This window comes from Balaenoptera musculus, chromosome 19, assembly GCF_009873245.2.
Source record: "Balaenoptera musculus isolate JJ_BM4_2016_0621 chromosome 19, mBalMus1.pri.v3, whole genome shotgun sequence".
Taxonomy (NCBI): Eukaryota; Metazoa; Chordata; class Mammalia; order Artiodactyla; family Balaenopteridae; genus Balaenoptera; species Balaenoptera musculus.
Genome location: NC_045803.1, coordinates 29,228,366 through 29,248,987, shown reverse-complemented (window position 1 = coordinate 29,248,987; position 20,622 = coordinate 29,228,366). Strand labels below are relative to the sequence as shown.

The window sequence follows — 20,622 nt, the reverse complement described above, 5'->3', positions numbered from 1 at the left end:
TCTCTGATTTACAGCTGATTGGTCAGAAGCATAGGTGATGACCTGGACTTGTAAATGGTGCCTGAAAGCGAGGTGGGCTTGGAGTGAAGGGCAGTTGTGTAACCTGTGGGATCTGACAGGTATTTCCAGGTAGATGGGGTCAGAACTGAGCTGAACTGTAGGACACCCATCTGGCATCTCAGAGAATTCCTTGGTGTTGTGGGGACCACCCCCTCCAAACCACACACTGGAAAGTGGGTGCAGAACCCTCTCACCAGCCCTGGACTTCTCAGCTTAAGGTAAGGCGCCAAATTCCTTTTTTGTCCAGAGGCACCTTGGGTTGGATTTTCTGTCCCTGGTTACCAAGAGAATCCTAATGGATACAGTATTACCTCGTTTAATCTTTTCAGCAACTGTGAGCTAAATATTGGAACCGCTAACTCTACAGATGAGGACGAGAAACAGGCACAGAGAAGTGATGTGATGTAAATGGTGCAGGCAGGATATGAACCTGGCCTCCTGGCCCCTGAAGCCTGCATTCTATCCACTCCGCAGGGGCTTGGGAATACACCTGAGTCTCATAGTCACCTCCGTCACAGACTTTAGTCAGCAGTAAAGCATCTGCTGGCAGAGGAGAGCCCTGATTCTCTTGCAGCCAGTGGCTAAAGGAGGACCTAATTCACTTGGTGTTCTCTGCCGCATGTGCCCTCTTCCTGGAAGAAAAACACCAATAGAGGAGGAGCTTAGTCAATTCCTGCAGGGTTTAAGCTTGATGTCAAGGGCCTGGAGAGCTTGGAATGGCCCAATATCTTCTCCTTACAAGGATTGATGTTCAGTGTCTACCTTTTAGAGTTTTTTTTTTTTTTTTTTTTTGGCCACGTTGCAGGATCTTAGTTCCCTGACCAGTGATCGAACCCGTGCCCACTGCAGTGGAAGCACGGACCCCTAACCACTGGACCACCAGGGATTCCCTAGAGTTCCACTCTTTTCTCTGAAGATACCAGAGTCTGGCAAAATGCAAATACCTCTCAGGCCTCCAGGGCTTACAACCTGAGCTGCTATCAGTGGTGACAGTTTTGTAGGAATAATGGCTTTGAGAGGGGTTTAGGGTACCAGGTGCATGGTTGGGCTGGTAATGGTGGCACTCTGGAAGAGGAAAAGGGTACAGAAAGGGACATCTGAGAATTGGATACGTTTCAGTTGGTTAAGGGAGCAGGTCATCCATGTAAGTTTGATAATGGGATCAAATAATACGCTATCTGGGATTTGCTGCAAAATAACATGGGGATGGGAAAAGTAGGTGGAAATATAGATGAAATAAGATATATACACTAATATGTATAAAATAGATAACTAATGAGAACCTGTTGTATAGCACAGGGAACTCCACTTCACTGTACAGTAGAAACTAACACAACATTGTAAAACAACTATACCCACCCCCCAAAAGAAAGATTGGCCATTAGTTGATCATTGTTGAAGCGAGGTTACCAGTACATGAGGGTTTATTCTGTCTACATGAGCATACGTTTGAAATATTCCATAGTAATATTTTAAAGTATAATGAATAATTTAAAAAACATGTTTTGTGCTTTATTCTTTATATCTTGTATGCACCTCACAAATGGTTTTTTTCCCATTTTAAAGATGGTAAAACTGAGGCTCAGACAGTTTAAGTCACTTATGCAAGGTGGAATTGAGAGCTAAACCCAGGCTTTCCAACTCCTGTATTCCAAGGTTAGTCTGGGGCAGAGGGCAGCAGAGGCAAGTTGGAAGCCCCTGCTTGACGGGGGCTGACAGGCAAGGACGGGGACTAGGTGAGCCAGTCTTGTCCACACCCAAGTCTTGCCGAGAGGCAGCCCAGCCTGTGTGTAACTGGTGTGGCAAAGACCCCGGCAGGGCCTCACGGAGTCGCTGAGCGCACAGTGGAAAGCTCCTGGCCACTGATTTCACATGCTTCTCGGTAGTTAAGAAAACACTGAGTCCAGCACAGCAGGCTCTGGCTCTGGACCCTTTCATGGGCATCCTGAGGACTGCTGCCTGAACATCTGGGTCTGATAAAGCCCACGTGGGCTTCCCTGCCGCCTTTGCCATAGCTATTTCCGCACGTACCCTTGAAGCTCTGTGCGTGTGGCGGGTCTTTTCTTTTCTTTCCTCCCAAACATATGGATTCCCAGCTCCTATTTCAAACTCAAATACTCCTCTGCTATAAACTCCCCAAAGCTCTCAATTTCCTTTTTCCATTGCTCATTCTTTCCTGAAGTGCATGAAAAAGCCTCTCTTAGCTCTGTTCCAATTTCCTTGTTTATGAAAGAAGGGCAAGGAGAACAGTGATTTCAATGATCAAAGTTAAGCAAGCCCTGATTCCTTCCTTAGGAGAACACACCTCAATGACCTGGGAGATCCCAACTTACCAGGTACGAAAACAAATCACAGGAAAGCCCTGACTCCCCCCAAAACACTCATCCTGCAGGAGGCCTGATACAGTGCCAGCTGCTTCCTTTATCTGGCTGAAACGTCCTCTTTGAAAACCACTAATGGAATAGAAAGAAGAAAAGAAACGGGCATGATTCCCAGAAGGTTACTGCTGGAGTGGGAATCTGAGAATCAGTGTTATCTGGGAAGGGAAGAACAGGTCCTTGCCTGCTCCTTAGCCTGTGGCCTTGTGTTTCTTCATGATGATGGCAACTTACAACTTAGAGGCAGAAAGAACCCGGTCCTCAGCACTGAAACACTGGACACATCAGCACCAACAGGGTGAGGGAGGAAAAGGGACTCAGTGCATCATGAAGCACCTGGGGGACAGAAGGTTCCCCACCCAGGGAGAGACCCTCAGGTGCCTTCAGGGGCCCAGCAGGTAACATAATGATAAAAGGCCGTGGACATTGGTTTCAGCCTGGAGGAGCCCTGGGTGGTAGCAGCGGGGCCTGGAGACAGCAAGTCCTCTCTGGAGGCGGCAGCTGCCATTCACCTCTGGCTGGTTATTCTTGTGGAAGAACGTGAGCCTGGTGTCACCAGATCTTCCATTTTTCCAAAGACGTGGAGATCTGGATCTTACACGAAGTCTCCCAGTTTGGGAACTGATTTTGATGGAAAATATTGCAAAGGCTGACGTTATGAGCTCAATAAGATCTGTCTCGCAGTGCGAGTTCACCCAAGCACCCCTGGTTTGCAGCCCAGACCTAGTAACTGGTCCTCTACACCTGCAGTGTGGTCGGCAGCGCTGGGAGAAGTAGCCAGGAGGAGGTCAGAGGCAGCCACGGGGCAAAGGGCATCGCCGGGCACAGGAAGGAGGTAGCCCTGCCTGCTGTTCCCGGGCTCATAAAACAGTCGCAGGCTTCTGTCATGTTACCACACTGGATCTGCTACCAGTTAGGTCCTTACCAACAACGCTCCCATCTCCTTTAGAAATTCTCCTCCTCCCCAGGGCAGTTCATGTGGCCAGCTCAGAACTCTTTCTTTGGGGGAGGCAAGTCGACACTTCAGCCTCTGACCGCATTCAAGATAACCTTCAAGACAACTTAAAATTCACCTGCCCGTGGAAGAAGCAAGTGACGCCTTCCTTTCTCTCAGGCTTGACAAAACCATGACCAGCAACTCTGCATCCTTAAGGAGCTCTTTCTTTCCCCCAAAAAGTCACATTGTGCTTTGAGGACAACTTCTGTTCCTCATCTCTGTGAGAGAGAAAAGAGGCACAGAGTTGGGAGCTATTTGCCCAAAAACACATCTGGGAGGACTCCTAATAGCTGGCAGAAACATGCGCTAAGCTATTTTTTTAAAAAGTGCAGGTGTCTTCCTGATTTGTACATAATAACGGTAAGTAGAATTTCCTCACAATGGGATGGTGCAGTAATCTAGAAGGCAGAGAGAGATGAGAAAAGCTTTTAGGCATGGGAATTCCCTGGTGGTTAGGACTCCGTGCTTCCACTACAGCGGCCCGGGTTCAATCCCTGGTTGGGGAACGAAGATCCCACACGCTTCGGGGTGTGGCCAAAAAAAAGAAGGAAAAAAAAAAAAAAAAAGGTACGATCATGGAATCTCTTTCTCTGGCATTACCTTTACTCTACCAGGTAGGTTCTTTTATTCTTGCAATTCCCTGTATACAGGGAACGAGAAAGATGCGTGGGAGGAGATGACAAGAGAGAGTTTCAGAGCAAGGGAAAGTACATTGCACAGGCGATTGCCTGCAGCAGGGTGTGCGTGTGAATCTCTGGGGCTGGATTTGCATGCTTCGTCTGCATGCAAGCCATTCTGGTAGAAGGAGAAGTGTTGTTTCTATACTTCAGTAAATACAGTACCCTCCTAAGAGTACCTTCATGACTCCTGTCTCTCTCTCTCTCATCTCACCAATAACACTGTTGCTATTCATCTAATCAATATATATTTATTGAGCACCTTCTCGGTATCTGGCACTGTGATATGCGCTGAGATTACATTGATGAACAAGAAAGACACAGTCCTTGTCCTCAGGGGACCCACAGTTTATGAGGGAATCAGACAAGTGAATGGGAAGATGCCATACAGTGGGGTAAGCCCTCAGATGGGGGAAGTGGGCGTGGAGAGGGCACGGAGGAGGAAGCGTGACCTGACAGGCTGCGGGAGGAGTGGGGGAACGTATTCTGGGAGAAGTGAGGTATAGGCTGAGATCTGAAGGATGAGTTGGAACGAGACAAGGAAAAGGGAAGGGGAGCATTTCAGGCAGAGGAAACAGCATGGGCAGAGATCTGGAGGTCAGATTCTCCCTAGCACTGGATGAAAAGCTACAGTTTGAGCTAAGGCAAGTTCCATCCTGGGGAGGGTTGCAGGGGAGTTCTGGAGCCAAGTATGGGACCAACGTGACACTGGTCATAAGCCAACCTTAAAAATCATTGTTCTCTGATTTAAACTGCTCAGTTAAAAGCATTTAAAATGGTCTCCAGTCCTTAGGGTGCTCAGAATATAGGATGGAGAGCTAAGTGCTCAGGGGACACTGGAATATAGTCCCTCCTCCTGAGGAAGGACACAAATACTCAGGGTAAAGCACAGACCTGAGAAAAACTGACTTTTTAATTCTAGTTTACAACAGAGGACAGAGAAAAGTCATACTTTTGTCCTCTCTCTCTCTCTTTCACACACACACACACACACACACACACACACACACACACAAAAGCACTCTCCTGGTGAGTTAGGCAGGTTAGATTTTTTTATGTTATTTTTTACAGAGGAGGAAACTGAGTCTCAAGGAGGCAAAGCATCCAAGGTTATTGGCTCATTCATTCATTCACTGACTCAACAACCATTAGTGGAGCACATGCTGCCAGCAGGCTTGCACACAGCGGTGAATGACACACATACTCCCTACTCATGGGAGCCAGGGTTCTAACCCATTTCTTCCGATTCCCACCCCAGTGCTCCATCCAATACACTGAACTGCAGCTGGATACGTGTTCTCTGGTGCAACACGCCAGTGGACGGGTATTTACGGTCCTGTGCCCTGTCTTTGTCAGCACTACCCCCAGTCCCAAACATACCATCGAGGCAAAAACAGCATAGTTGCTATGCCAATGTATCTTCAAGGCAAGGTGCAGACCCAGATTTTCCCTGTAAGTCCCTCTTGTATAGAAACTGTACCAACCAAAGGTTGTCCTGGCCCTGGTGGTCTTTGAGTCACTGGGAAATTTCCCATTGCACCTCCACCCCCTGTACTAGCCCAAAGCGAAGGCTTTTAAACCCTCACCTTTTGCAAGTCTTCCCTCTAAACACTGTCCCATGGAAGTCAGGATGGGATAAAGGTTCTTTCAAAGCAAACTGGGGAAGATTGAGGGGGAGGAGAAAGCAGGGAGTGAGCAAGGGAAGAGGAGACACCAGGCCCACTCTGCTTCCCGCACAATTGTGCTGTGAGCCAAATCTGGCCAAGGTCGGAGAGGACTGGCAAAACCCAACCAGACAGACATCCCTCAGAGATGCCTGGGAGAGGCTGGTGTATCTCCCCAGAGCCTGGGCAATGTTATTTCCTGGGGCGAAGCAAGTCCCAAAGGATGAAAGCTGATGACTGAATGTCTGGGGCAGGGTGGGAGGCTTTGCCAGGAGGTGGAGGTGGAGTGGTGGAAAGGGAGGAGGGGTGGAGACTTGGCTGGTTTTGCACAGACACATCTCTTCATTTTTCCAGACTGGAAAAAGCTGTTTGCACTGTGCACATTTGCAGAGAGTCACAGTATTTACTACGCTTCCTGGCTCGACAGATTTCTTTCTGTCATTCAGTCAAACGCAGCTTGTATTTTTCATAGCCAGAGCCGAACAGACCGTGGAGGCTCTTCCCCCACGTTGTGTTCAAAAACACAGCACGAGTGACTCAAAAAGTCCGGCTCACGTGGGCAGCGGGAGCGGGTGGTGGTAGCATGTTGTAGAGATAAAGACCCATGTTTAGAAAAACACTGTCTTCCCCTTGGAGGGGTTTAATGACGCTCCTTGTTTTTCCGGCACACATTGTTTTTTGAGCAGCCGGAAGAACCAATTGCTGTACTAGAAACTGATTCCTGCCCTTTGCGTGTGACTCTCGGTTATCCATACTGACAGCGGTGGGTAGTTCAGGGGAGTGGGATAATTTTTAAAAGTGGTTAATAATAATATAGAAAATCCTTTCTTGCCAAAATCTGCCTATCCAGGGAAAGTTATCGGTTGAACCACTGTATGCTTGCTAACACATTAATTCAATCCAACAAACATTAACTGAGCGTGCCCCATGTGCACGGTATGGTGACAGGGGTGGAAGTGTCCAAGCTGACCACAACCTAACATGCACTTTACCTTTTTAATAGAAAACGGCGTGTGAGCCCAACGGCATTCACAGCCAATGGTGGAATTCCAGGCACTAGGGATGGGCCAGGTCAGTAAGGAAAGTCTGTGGGGGGTAGGAGAGGGAAGAGCTATCCCAAACCCCTTCACATCATACTCCTAGGTTCCTGTATGTGTAATACCAGCCAAGCCACCACACTGGGAGTGTAGTCATCAAATCTTGCTCAAAACCTCAGAGTCATGCTGCCCGAGAGTCAGAGAGTGGGTGCCTCATCTTCAGAGAGGACATAACGACATATTCAGGCAACCTCTGACCTCGCCAGCCAGGGGAAAGGTAAATAAACAGATACCCTTGATGACACAGGATAGCATCACCTGATGCAATGGAACAGAGCCTCTAACTTCGTCCTCTTCTTGGGTTGGCAAAGCACTGAGTCCTCTGGCATTAATTTAAAGAGAGAAAGGGCCCACCCAGACTTCTCCTCAAACCTGCTTTTGAGCCAGGAGCCTTGGGACTTGGAGGGGTGGAGGCAGGCGGAGGAAAGTAGGGCAGGGTTTTTAGGGGACCAAGGGAGTCAGGGGAGCTAGGAATTCTGTACAGTCCAAGTTGACGATGCCAGATGTAGCTCAATTTTTTTTTTCTTTTAAAAGACTATTATGGGTTTCCTTTCCAAAGTGGAAATGCAGGGATGGAAAAATGAGTTTCAGTTGCTATGGAAATAGGAGTTGGCTGAGCCTGTAGGAGCAGCAGCTGGAGTAGAGCTAGTGGCCGGGAACCTGGCCCCATGACAGAGGGAGCTTCCGGCTGGGGATAAGACAACAACAGGCTTTAGCAGGAAGGAGAAGGAGGAAAGATGAGAGAAAAGGAGACAGAGACTGTGTCTCCAGACATCGCAGCCTATGAATTCTGCAGACATTAGCAGGGATACAGAATGGGGTTTGTGTGTGCATGAGTGTGAGTGGCTGTGTTGTATGTGCATCCCCACAGGCCAAAAAAAATGAGAAGCAAAATAAATCCAATGCCTGAAACAGAATGGCCGAGAAAGCCCTAAGACAGCTGAATGACTGAAGAGGAGAGGCCTGCCATTTAGGAGCCTTCCAGGAGGTTGTGGGAAATGCCTGAACAGGGACTGGCCCTCACATGCTGTGCTCCCTCACCTTTTGTCCTCACACAACTCCTCAAATTGAAACTGGTGTGGGCCAGCAACACAGCCGACAAAATCCCCACAGGGTTAGCAAGACTACGGGTGTCGGTAAGCTGGTTGTTCTATTTCATCTGCACCTCTCGGTGACTGTTTTTGTTCCGGGTAGAAAGTATCCATGACCCTGGGACTCTGGGGTCTTCTAGCCTGAGGCTTTGAAGGGGTCTGGATGTTCTCAACATCACATTCTGGGGAGATGCTTTGATTAGGCCTATGGTGACTTTAGGCCTTTGCTGGATCCCTCAGCAGGGCCCATCTGAGAGAATATTATGCCATTCCCACTCCTACCCCAGTAACAGGAACCACCCAGGCCCTCTCCTCCCATCACGTGGTGGTAAGTAGACAGGGAGACCTCACATTTATGAAGGGACTCCAAGTTAGGCTTTTGACACAATATAATCCTATCACTCTCTCTATATATGCTGCCCTGAGAAACACTGAGAGGATCATACAGTTTAAATGGACCACCACTCCGGTATCTTGTTTTGTATTTCTTCATTTTGCAATATATCAGGAGCCTCAAAATGTAGAAGTGAGCACAAAAAAGAATAAAATACTTAGGACTAAACTTAACCAAGGAGGTGAAAGACTTGTACACTGAAAAATGCAAAACATTACTGAAAGAAATTAAAGAAGATACAAATAAATGGAAAGACATCCCATGTTCATGGATTAATATTAAGATGACACTACTACTCAAAGTGATCTACAGATTCAGTGCAATCTCTACCAAAATCCCAATGATGTTTTTTGCAGAAATAAAAAAATCCATACTAAAATTCATAAGGAATCTCAAGGAACCCCAAAGAGCCAAAATGATCTTGAAAAAGAACAAAGCTGAAGAACTCAAACTTTATGACTTCAAAACTTATTACAAAGGTACAGTAATCAAAACAATATGCTACTGGTATACAGACAGACATATAAACTAGTGGAATAGAATAGAGAGCCTAGAAATAAACCCTCACATATATAGTCAAATGACCATTATGACCTTATTTCAACAAGGTGCCAAAACAATTCAATGGGGAAAGGACAGTCTTTTCAACAAAGGGTGTTGGGAAAACTAGATATCCAAGTGCAAAAGAATGAAGCTGGACCTTCACTTTATGCCATATACAAAAATTACCTAAAATGGATCAAAAACCTAAACATAGGCTCTAAAACTGTAAACTCTTATGAGAAAACATGAAAAAAAAAGCCTCATGTCATTGGAATTGGCAATGATTCCTTGGACATGACAACAAAAGCACAGGCAACAAAAGAAAAAATACGTAAACTGAACTTCATCAAAAGTAAAAACTTCTGTTTATCAAAGGACACTACTAACAGAGTGAAAAGGCAGACTGGGGGAAAATATTTGCAAATCACATATCTGATATGGGATTAATATCCAGAATACACACAGAACTCCTGACTCAAAACAACAAAAAACTCAAACTGATTAAAAATTGGGAAAAAGATTTGAAGAGACATTTCTTCAAAGAAGATATTCAAATGACCAATAAGCATATGAAAAGATGCTCAACATCCCTAATCGTTAGGAAAATGCAAATCAAATCCACAATGAGATCCTATTAGAACGACTATTAATGAAAAAACAAACAAACAAACAAAACAAAGTAACAAGTGTTGGCAAGGATGTGGGGAAATAGGAACCTTTGCCCATTGCTTGTGGGAACGTAAAAAGGTGCAGCCACTGTAGAAAATGGTAGGCGATTCCTTCTTTCCTTCCTTCCTTCATTCCTTCATTCATTCATTTATTTATTACTTTTGGTCGTGCTGTGTGGCCTGCAGGATCTTAGTTCCCCGACCAGGGATTGAACCTATGCCCCCTGCCTTGGGAGCACAGAGTCTTAAACACTGGACCGCCAGGGAAATCCCAGCAATTCCTCAAAAGATAAAACAGAGAGTTACCTTATGATCCACTCTGGGTATATACCCCAAAGAATTAAAAGCAGAAATATTTGTACATCCATGTTCATAGCCATATTATTCACAATAGCCAAAAGGTGGAAGCAACCCAAACGTCCATCAACAGATAAATGGATAAACCAAATGCTGTATATGCATACAACAGAATATAATTCAGCCTTAAAAAGGAAGGAAATCCTGACATATGCTACAACATGAATGAACCTTAAAGACATTATATGAAGTGAAATAAGCCAGTCACATAAGGACAACGATTGAATGATCCATCCTTATATGTAAGGTACCTAGAGTTGTCAAAATCATAGAGACAGAAAGTGGAATGGTGGTTGTCAGAGGCTGTAGGAAGGAGAAAATGGGGAGGAAATTAAAATTAATTAAACAATTAAACCCATTGTTTAATGAGTATGGAGTTTCCATTTAGGAAGATGAAAAAGTTCTGGAACCACCTGGAAATGGATTGTGGTGATGGCTGGTTTTATAACAATGTAAATGTACTTAACGCCACCGAACTGCACACTTTAAAATGGTTAAAATGGGGGCTTCCCTGGTGGCGCAGTGGTTAAGAATCCACCTGCCAACGCAGCGGACACGGGTTCGAGCCCTGGTCCGGGAAGATCCCACATGCCGCGGAGCAACTAAGCCCTTGCGCCACAACTACTGAACCTGCGCTCTAGAGTCCGTGAGCCACAACTACTGAGCCCGCATGCCACAGCTACTGAAGCCGGTGTGCCCTAGAGCCCATGCTCTGCAACAAGAGAAGCCCCTGCAATGAGAAGAGTAGCCCCCGCTCGCCACAACCAGAGAAAAGCCCGAGCGCAGCAACAAAGACCCAATGCAGCCAAAAATAAAATAAATTTTAAAAAAAATTAAAAAAAAATAAATTAAATGGTTAAAATGGTAAATTTTATGCCCTGCATATTTTACCATAATTAAAAATATACATATACAGGTACTTAAAAGTGAAAGTGACCTAGGGTCAGCATCTCGACCTCTGAGGAGTCCAGTTAGGCCCAGTAAGCACCGAGGAAATGGCCCTTCCCCTACTTCTTCTGTCTTGTCAAAACTTACCACAGGCGCAGACAAGACAGGCTGGTGTGGGAGCCCAGAGTGCGCAGGCGGAAGAAAAAGATGAACACAGACAAGGATTGCTGAGGAGCACGCAGGATCTAAAGTGATAAGGGCTTTCGGGCAGGAGAGGACACAGCTGCCAGGAGCTCTGGCGGTTCAGTGGAGGAGGGAGGCGGGACTTCTTGCTTGGCTGCTGAGCGGAGTCACAGAGGAAGTGGTGTTTAAGGGGGGTTTGAGGGAGTGAGGACGTGCAGCTGTGTGAATTGGTGGAGGGCATCTAGGTGAGTTGTTTGTTTGGCAGGCGTGTGGTGTGACTGAGAGGCGGAAGTTGGGAGAGGAGGCTGGGTCGGCAGGGAGGGGAGGCGACCTGGGAGAAGGGTACCCCTTGCAGGAACTTCTCTGCCACACCAGCCTGTGGTCTTGGAAGGGAAGCACTGTAAAGGCATACTTGGCCTTGATTTGTAACCTTCTGGAGCCAGATGCAGACGGATTGTGAACTGACAATAATAACAATTTCTAGCGACAGAGTGCTTACTAAATGCATCTTAATAACCCTAAGCGGCAGGTAGCAATCTCAGCTCCACTTTCAGCTGGGAAAACCGACGCCCCAGTGATAAAGCAACCTGTCAAGAGAGTGCACGCGTGCACACACACACACACAGCCAGTTAGTGGTGGGGCTGGAGTGTGAACCCAGGCCTACATGGGTCCCAAACTGGAATACATATAAGAAAGCCCTCAGGAGCTAGTTTAAAAACATAAATTCCATTCCCAGTAGCCAAAGCTGGAATAATTTGGGCAACGAAACAAAGTAGTATTGGATTATAGCCTGGGGTATAAAATAAAATCCACAAGTCCATACTATTACAAATTAAAAAAATAATTAATCAGTGAGAGAGAAGAGCCCAAACTCCCATGAAGAATTCTAAATAAATTATGTAGACACACGACCCTAAAGTACGGGGGACAGACCGTCCACTCCCTTAAGCATGGGCTGCACATAATAATCTTCCTGGACTTCCCTGGCAGTCCAGTAGTTAAGACTCTGCGCTTCCAATGCAGGGGGTGCAGGTTCAATCCCTGGTCGGGGAACTAAGATCCCACATGGTGCACAGTGCAGCAAAAAAAAAAACAAAAAACAAAAACTTCCTTCCAAGAGAACAGTATGGAACAGGGGAAACAGAGCAACTTCACAGAGAAACCTAACAAATGCTACCTCAGCCAGGTGATCCAGGGTAGTAGCAGCAGTGGTAAGTCATGTTGATATTACGGACACGTCATGTGATGTGATGAAAAAAGGCACTTTATTTTTGTGGTCTTCCTCTCCAAAACCCATAACCCTAGTCCAACCATGAGAAAAATATCACACAAATTCCAATAGCAGGGTATTCTACAGTACATCTGACTGGTACCCCTCAAAACTGGCAAGGTCATCCAAAACAGAGGAGTTCTGAAACATTGTCACAGCCAACAAGAGCCTAAGAAGACACGACAACTAAATGCAATGTAGGACACTGGACAAGATCCTGGAATAGAAAAAGGACATTAGGTGAACACTGAGAAAATCTAAATAAACTATGGGCTTGCGTTATTAATAATGTATCAGTATGCTTCATTAATTGTAACAAATGGACTATGGGTTAACAAACGGTTAGTAGGGGGACCTGGGTGTGGGGTATATGGGAACTCTCTGTACTATCGTCTCAATTTCTCTGTAAATCTAAACTGGTCTAAAAAAATAAAGTCTATTAAAAACAAACAAATTCCTGGGTTGACCCTCAGAACCCCTGGCCTTCTGGTGCGCATTTGCACAGCTGTAGCAGAGCTGTGAATAAAGCCAGGCGCACCAGCTCCCTGATGACAGACTGAAGAGAAGCAGCAGAGACAGCAGAATCTGCAGGGAGGGAGACAGTTCACTCCGAGGACACTGCATGCCTCTCCTCCATCAGACTCCTCGAGGTTAGGGCCTGTGCCTCTCTCATTAGACTGGCAGCCTTCCTCATGTGAGAAGTGGATCTCCCCTGTCCGACTGGGCAGCCCCTGAGGAGCAGGGCCCACTTTTCCTCTTGAGGAGCTCAAGGAGGCCCTTCTCAGTAGCCCCAGGAGCCACAAATTCTCTATATGCATTTTATCTTCCTTTATGTAAGTCAAGGTTCTTTATATGAGTGGGAAAAGAGGTTATGCACAAAACATACATTTTTAAGAATTGAAGTAGAGTTAATTTACAGTGTTGTGTTAGTTTCAAGTGTACAGCAAAGTGATTCCGTTATACATACATACATATACGTGTGTGTGTGTGTATATATATATATATATTCTTTTTCAGATTCTTTTGCATTATAGGTTATTACAAGATATTGAGTATAGTTGCCTGTGCCATACAGTAGGTCCTGTTGTTTAACAAAATGTACATTCTTTAAAGGCTGGCAAAAGGTCTGCTTGCTCCAAAATAACAGGACTCCTAACTCTTTGGATAAGCATAACCAGTGCTCATAAGCAGCAAACTCAATAATTTGCATTTAGTGCCTTAAGCCTCCTCTTCCACCCCCTCCCTCTCCAGTGCCCCTTGTATCCCAGTCCTCAGGAATAGACGAGTGATAACAGTAGTAATAGCTTAAAATTGTGATGCTGCCGATTCTATAATGGAGCAAAACTCTACATCCCAGAAAGCTGCTTCTTGGTTGCAAGAAGCTGTTACTTGGAGGTACACAGCAAGTCACCCCAAAATGTGGGGACAGTGTATCAGTAGAATGCATACAAAATGTCTGTGGTGACTGATCTGCAAAAGTTCTTAAGGACAGGACAGGATGTGCCTCTGGACAAAGCAGGAAGAGCAAGGCCTGGAAATCAAATCAAGACTTGACAATGGAAAAAAAAAAAAAAAAGAAAAGCCAATTGTATTAACATAAGCTGAAAAATATTAGGTAGAGAGAAATGGTGATGTCTGAGGAGCTGAGAAAAGGGGGTAAGAAAGAGCAAGTCTCTGAGAGTCTATCTTGTCTCCCACGTTGTCCAGGGTAGTGGGAATCCCTTGAGCATTCCAGGCAGCTCAGAGCTTCCCAGAATTCTCTCTTGATAGGGATCTTAAGGTTGGTCCAGGGAGCAGCAGGAAGGCAAAGATTCGGTAATTGATTAGTCACGTCTATGATGAGCACAGAGATGGGGAATCAGGCCAGTAGTGCTGCCATTCTGGACCGCTGTATCCCTCAGAGGATACAAATATCTTAGGCCATCCTGGCTATTAAAATCATTCATCTTGTTCACCTTGTTTGGATTCCAGGAATGCCAAGCTTCTAAGTAGAATTTGGCATCCCCTGTGACTTTCCTACAGGGGAAAGAATGTGCTGATAGGCTGACATAAAGTCTTCAGGCTGCTTCACGGTGCTTGCCCCATTGTGATTTAATATACTTGTGGTCTGGCTTCCTCACCAGGCTGCTGTGAATTTGGTGATTCTGTCGTTTTTAGCCTGATCAGTTCCATGTGCACTAAAGGCACTCCATCTCTGACCTGCAGCGAATGAGTGGCATCACCAGCCTCCAGCCCCCTGTCATGCTGGCCCTGAGGGGTTCTTCTCCTGACATTGCCAGCCAGCTGCGCTTTGCCACGTCAGTCACCCCGACCGCAGCCATCTACCCTGAGCCCGGAATGAGCTGTGGGAGGCCTGCAAGAAAAGTGCTACAGCGACCAAAATAAGTTCTGTTGGAATAAAAAAGAATAAGGAAGAAAGAGATCCTGTGCTTGGGGCAAGATGCCAAGAACACATGACAGAAAACAAGCAGAAGGAATTGGCAATGTTTAATCTAGAGCAGGGAAGATCCGGGAGGGCCAACCAGTTCCCTGTCTTCAAATACCTGAAGGACTGCAGTGATGCAAAGGGAAGAGATTTGCTCCCTGGGGCTCCAGAAGAAAGTATGACAACGAAGGGGTGGCAGATACAGGGAAGGAGATTTCGGTGAGATAAAAAAGCGGAACTTTTAAAGGCAGTTTTCCTTTAATATCAGTCATTCAAATATCACCACTTTTATTTTTCTTCTTTCTTCTGTCACGTTTGTGAGAAGCAGTGTAACTCAGCGATTAGGAACACAAACTGGAACAAAAACGCTTGGGTTCATTTTCCAGTCCTGTCACTTACTAGCTACATAACTCTGGGCAAGTTACCTTACTTTCCCATGCCTGTTTTCTCTGCTAATAATAGTACCTACCTCCAATAGTACTTAACCCATGTGACTGTGGTGAAGATTGATTAAATCATACATGCAAAGTGCTTAGGATAGCGCCCAGCACACAGTATGTGCTCAGCAAATGGTAGCAACTATTATTTTTTATTATAATCTCATACCACTTATACTATTATTTACTATTTTTAAGTAGACACATTATTTATCTAAATTTATTTGAAAGGAAACTTTATATTACTACTGTAAAGGCAAAGCCAGAAACACTTGCCATGTATAGATGGAAACTGTACAAATAAACAAAACAATGTTATTAAATCTTAGCTAGCTACTGTTGCCTGTTCCATCCCCTGAATTTGAGGACTGCTGCCTTTTCCGTAAGAAGGGAGCCGAGCAAGTGTTACAAAAACGGTCTGGTACTTCACTGAGACTTGTTTTGTTGACTGTAGTCAGAAGGCAGAGTCTGGCAAGTTTAAGGAAGTGAAAGGCCAGTGTGGTTGCAGCTCCTGCTCTAGGGAGAGAGGCAGGGCCGGATCAAAGGGACGGTGTAAAAAGGAAATACCTCTCCAAGAATGAGGCTTCGTCATCTTTAGCACCACAGTGCTCTGCCATACCGAATCATCTCACCAGGCACCCAGTGGTATGATCAGCACACTTCAAAAAGCAGGCAGAAACACTTCATAGACCACCGCGCTCCCCAGCGCCCCCCGGAGGAAACCTGCAGACAGTTTCCAGACACACCCCCTGCCTCTCACTTCTTTCTACTCGAAGACATTTTCTGGCGGCAGGCTGCGTACTCCTGACCGCACGCAGAAGTTGGGGGTCTGCTGGGACGCACAGTGTCTCCGAGCAGCCCCAGAGAGACTGAGCCGTTTGCCCCAAGGTAACTCACTCATCGACACATCCTTTACTGGCTCTCCTCCCTTCTCCGGTCCGTTTCACTCTCACTGGGCTTTCTGGGATCACCTCCCAAATGAATTCTGGGCACCCAAGTCCTGGTCTCATGATCTATTTTGGAGAAACCCCAGCTATGGCACAGTTTAACTGTGGCGCTCGAGAAATGGCTGAGAATGTTCTATGGAGATTCATGAATCAGGTAAGAATTCAACCAGGAGGACATTTAGTCTCCTTCTGATACTTAGGTCCATGATTCTAGATCGAGTCAGCAAACTACAGCCCACGGCCCATGGGCTCTCCCACTGCCTGTTTTTGTACAGCCTGTGAGCTAAGAATGGTTTTTACAATTTTAAATGGTTGGGGGGATAAAATCAAAACGAGAATAACATTTTATGGTCCATAAAAATGATAATGAAACCCAGATTTCAGTGTCCATCAATAAAGTTTTATTGGAACACAGCTACACTCATTCACTCCCATATTGTCTACGGCCGCTTTTACTCCATAACTGCAGAGTTGAGTAGTTGCAGCTGAAACCATATATGGTCCACGAGGCTCAAAACGTTTACTATCTGGCCCTTTAGAGAAGAGTTTGCTGACCCCTATTCAAGATCATTATCCTGCAGGGACAAGAGGCAGATTGAGACCTGGTTGCCCAGTGGATGGGAAGCCCATCACCAGACCTAGTATTTAGGCGGTTTTTGGATCAGATGTTCACAGCTCCTTTTCCTACATCTCTGTGACCACCCTCACGACTCCCTCTGCCCTCTGCAGGTACCTAGGACTCCTCCACTGAGGCATTAATGTTTTTATACCAGGAGTAATTTTATTTTTAAAAGGGCACGAGACCTTTTCTTCCCCACACTCTGCCCATTGTCCCAGGTGGTTTCATCGACTCTTGATGGCTTCAGTTACTCATTCTTGCCCACATCAAACCAAATCTCCAGCCCAGGATCGTGTCCTGGATCTCAGATCAACACTCAGATGTCTGCTCAACATTAGATTAAGATGGGGGTGGGGAGATGGGTTTTGCTGCTTATCAGTGGTGTAACTTTGAGCAAGGCATGTAACTGACTGGGGCATCAATTTCATCACCTGTCAAAGGTGGAAACAACCCCGCCCAGCCTGCCAGGATTACTGTGCTAATTGGACGAAAGGTGAGCTGCCCACAAAACACTGCCATCTGGCCCCAGCCTCCCTCTCCAGCATATTATCATATTATCGGGCCTCTGCCTCCTCTGATCACTATACTCCCTGCACGCTGGCTCTCCTTGAGCTCCTTGACTTTGCCGAGTTCTCACCTACCTCTGGGCCTTTGCACATGCTGCTTTTTCTGCCCGAAATACTTTCTCCTCATCGCACCCCCCACCCTGGCTGCTTCTCAGCCTTTCTGACCCCTAATCCATACGTATGACTTTCTGTATGCCTCTCCAGCTTTGTGCTTGATTCTCTCAGTGCATGTGCAGTGATGTCTAATCAGAGTCAATTCTCGTTATTCACAGTGGTTATATTCTATAAAGTTGCCATGAACATGGAACTGGCGAATACTGATCTATTGCTCCTGAGGGAAAAACCTAAGGTTAGGTTTCTGCAAGCCTCTGGTCACATTTTCATCAACAGATCAATACCTAACCTTATTTTATGGGTGTTTCTGTTTCAAGACCCCTTATTTAATACATATTGTTGATTCATTCACATTGAACTCACAGCCAATACTACTACAACTCATGCCTGAACAAAGCTTATCTAACACACATTTTCTCCATAAGGCACATCGCAGCCTTCTTGTGCTTGGGAACACTGGACAGCACTTCAGCACTATGTTTGGGGGTGACTTTAAACAGCAAAATCGCCAATAGAAAGCACAAAAATGCAAAACAAACAAAAAAAACCATGGCACTAAATAGACCACAAAAAGGACACTTGTTCACAGTTCTGAGAGCTGAAACAAGAAAGCAGTGTCATCTTGTTTTGACCTCAGCTGGGAATACGTGTGTTGAGCGACTCAAATTTTTTGCCACTCTGTTTGCGTCCATGGATGACCGTGAGAAGCGCTGTGGCTACTGATTTGGGGGTTACAAATAAATTTTAGTGAGTGGGAGAATTTGCAAATATGGAATCTGCAAATAATGAGGATCCACTGTACTTTCTTCCCATTTCTCTCATTCACTAGCATGTGAGTTCACTGAGGACTGGTTTACCTCTGTCTTACCGTTTTATCTCTAGCGCCTGGAAAACAGCCTGGCACATAGTAGGCTCTCAATAATAAATCCAGTTTAAATGAACACATGAGTCAATTCAGTGAAAGTGCTTCGTTGGCAGCAATGACAGCTAGTGTTTATGGAGGAGGCACCACGAGCTGCCCTGTGCTAAGTGCTTTTTCCCTGTTTCCTCTGTCAACAACAAGTAGATTATTGTACTTTTGCCATGGGCTCTGGAATCAGACTGCCTGGGTTCAAACACAGGACCTGCCTTTTATTAGTTATTTAACCCTGAGCAAGTTCCTTGACCTCTCTGAGCCCCAGCTTCCTTCACTATCAAATGGGGTAGTTATAGTAGCACCTTGTGGGCTATGGTGATGTGGCCACGCGAAGAAAGCATTTAGCACTGTGCCAGGCACAGGCAGGTCCGTAGTAAACATTACCTCTTATGGGCAATAATTCCCATGGCAACTCTAAGAGTTTTATATGATACTATCATACCCATTTTGCAGATGAAGGAACTGAGGCTAGGAGTGGTTCCATGAGTTTTCAAGAGTCACACAGCCCAGGAAGGGCTGGCTCTGGGAACTCCAAGCCTAGGCTCATAACCGCTTTGGTGTAAATGTAGCATTTACTAATATGATGAGGGCTGCTCCAGGAGGCCCCCCGAACTTCTGCAGGATCTGGGTAAAAAGAAACCCACCTCTCTCATGAGCCTTTTCTCATATTCTACATCTGTGTCTTTCTGTTCCCTGCCCACTTTCGAGTTCAACCCTTTCAGAACCAGCCCTATTGGGAGGGAGGATGTTGGTTTGTTATCTTGGGTTTGACAGCTCAAAGGTGGAGATATTTCCTGCTTAAAAGGCATGTTGAAGAAGGAGGAGGAGGAGGAGAAGAATCATCATTCTGGGCTGCAACAACCGTCCTCCTTTTTCTCCAACCCTTTAAATCAAGGATCCTCACACTTGGCTGCTAGCTGGGAATCTCCTGGGAAGCTCTGAAATGTCCAGATGCCCAGGCCCCAACCCAGACCTCCTACATCTGAGTCTCGGAGGCGGGTGGGGTGGGAGGGAAACGGGGCATCAGTATTTTTTAATGCTCCCCAAGCGATTCCAATGGGCAGGCAAGTTGGAGAAATGGTGCTTTGGATCTTATTAGCACTCAGCTCCAAAGCTGAAGTCGCTCTGGGCAGCACTAACTCTTTTCTCCTCCTAGGACTGGCTGTTCGGGGATTCGGGCAGGCTCTCCAGAGGAACCAGCTAGTGGAGGATGTTTGCGTGCGAGCGACCTGGCGTCCAGCTCTGCCCCTAGGCCCAGCTTGGCGACTGCGGGTCTCCAGGTCCCCGCAGGCAACGACACGTGCGGCCGCTCCGACCTGTCTGGTCGTCCGCGGAGACCGCCGGCAGGGCTCGGCGGCCGCCACGCTGCCCACCGCTCACCACAGAGGTTCGCGGGAAACGCCCGGGGCTCAGGAATCCTACCTTGGCTGTCGGCGCTGCCCTCCGGTGCCCGCAATCCTGAGACTCCGGTTCGATCTGTCTCCGGGCTCCGCGGTCGCTTTCGTCTGCGCCGGAGAGGCGCCCACTAGAGCGCAGGCGCCACCTAGTGGGCGCGGGGCGCCGGCTGGGAGGTGCGAGCGCAATCAGTCCCGGGCGGAAATGCAGCCCGGGCTTCCCAATTGGGCGGTTTTCCTACGCGCTGCGCGCCCCGGGCGCAAATCCCGGCTGGGTGGGATCACCTTCACTCCTTAGAGGGCACTGGGAGCAGAACTTGCTGAACTTTCTTTTGGGGGCACGGAGTGGCCTGGAATGCAGAGTGGGATTTTCCTGGCGGGACTCGGGGATCTTGCCTTTCATCCAAAAGCTTTCAGTACACCCCAATGTGGCAGAGCCTCTCTTTTAAATATAGTGCGAACATCAGAAGATGCAAGGGACTGGGTTTCTCTCAAGCCCGGGGAGGCCTTTTTCCTACTAGCAACCCTATCTTTTTGCCCCGCCTCACACCCCGCACCTCCCCACCCCCTTGCCCTCCTACTCTGTTCCCTCCTGTCTCTTTAGCTGAACTTTATTAAACACCCAGCCTTTGTCACACCCGGACACACAGGTCCCTAAGGAGCTGGCAACCCAAGTTATGTTTCTGACCCGGGTGACATTGACATTTCTTTGGTTGAGGCCGTCCTTGGCACTACAGGACATTTACTTCCCTCACTCCCTGGCGCTAAATGCCAGTAGACACCTCATAGTCATTGTGACAACCAAAACCACCCCTTCATATTTCCAATTGTCTCCCGGGTTGGAGGAGCACTGCCCTAGGCTGAGAACCTATTAGCTGATTATTAAGGTCAGGAAAATGGTGGCTTATTGAAAGTGTGTACATTTCATTTATTTCT

General features: G+C 46.7%; 1 protein-coding gene across 2 annotated transcripts in view; it reads right to left on the bottom strand.

Moving 5' to 3' along the window:
• CHD9 (chromodomain helicase DNA binding protein 9) overlaps positions 1-19,816 on the bottom strand; it is a 245,391-nt gene extending 225,575 nt beyond the window's left edge. The window contains exon 1 of one of the 2 annotated variants that reach the window (XM_036833648.1): positions 19,715-19,816. The gene's annotated coding sequence lies outside the window, so the exon portion shown is untranslated. The remainder of the gene's footprint in view (positions 1-19,714) is intronic. The other variant, XM_036833645.1, reaches the window with a different exon arrangement.
• Positions 19,817-20,622: the final 806 nt, after the last annotated feature.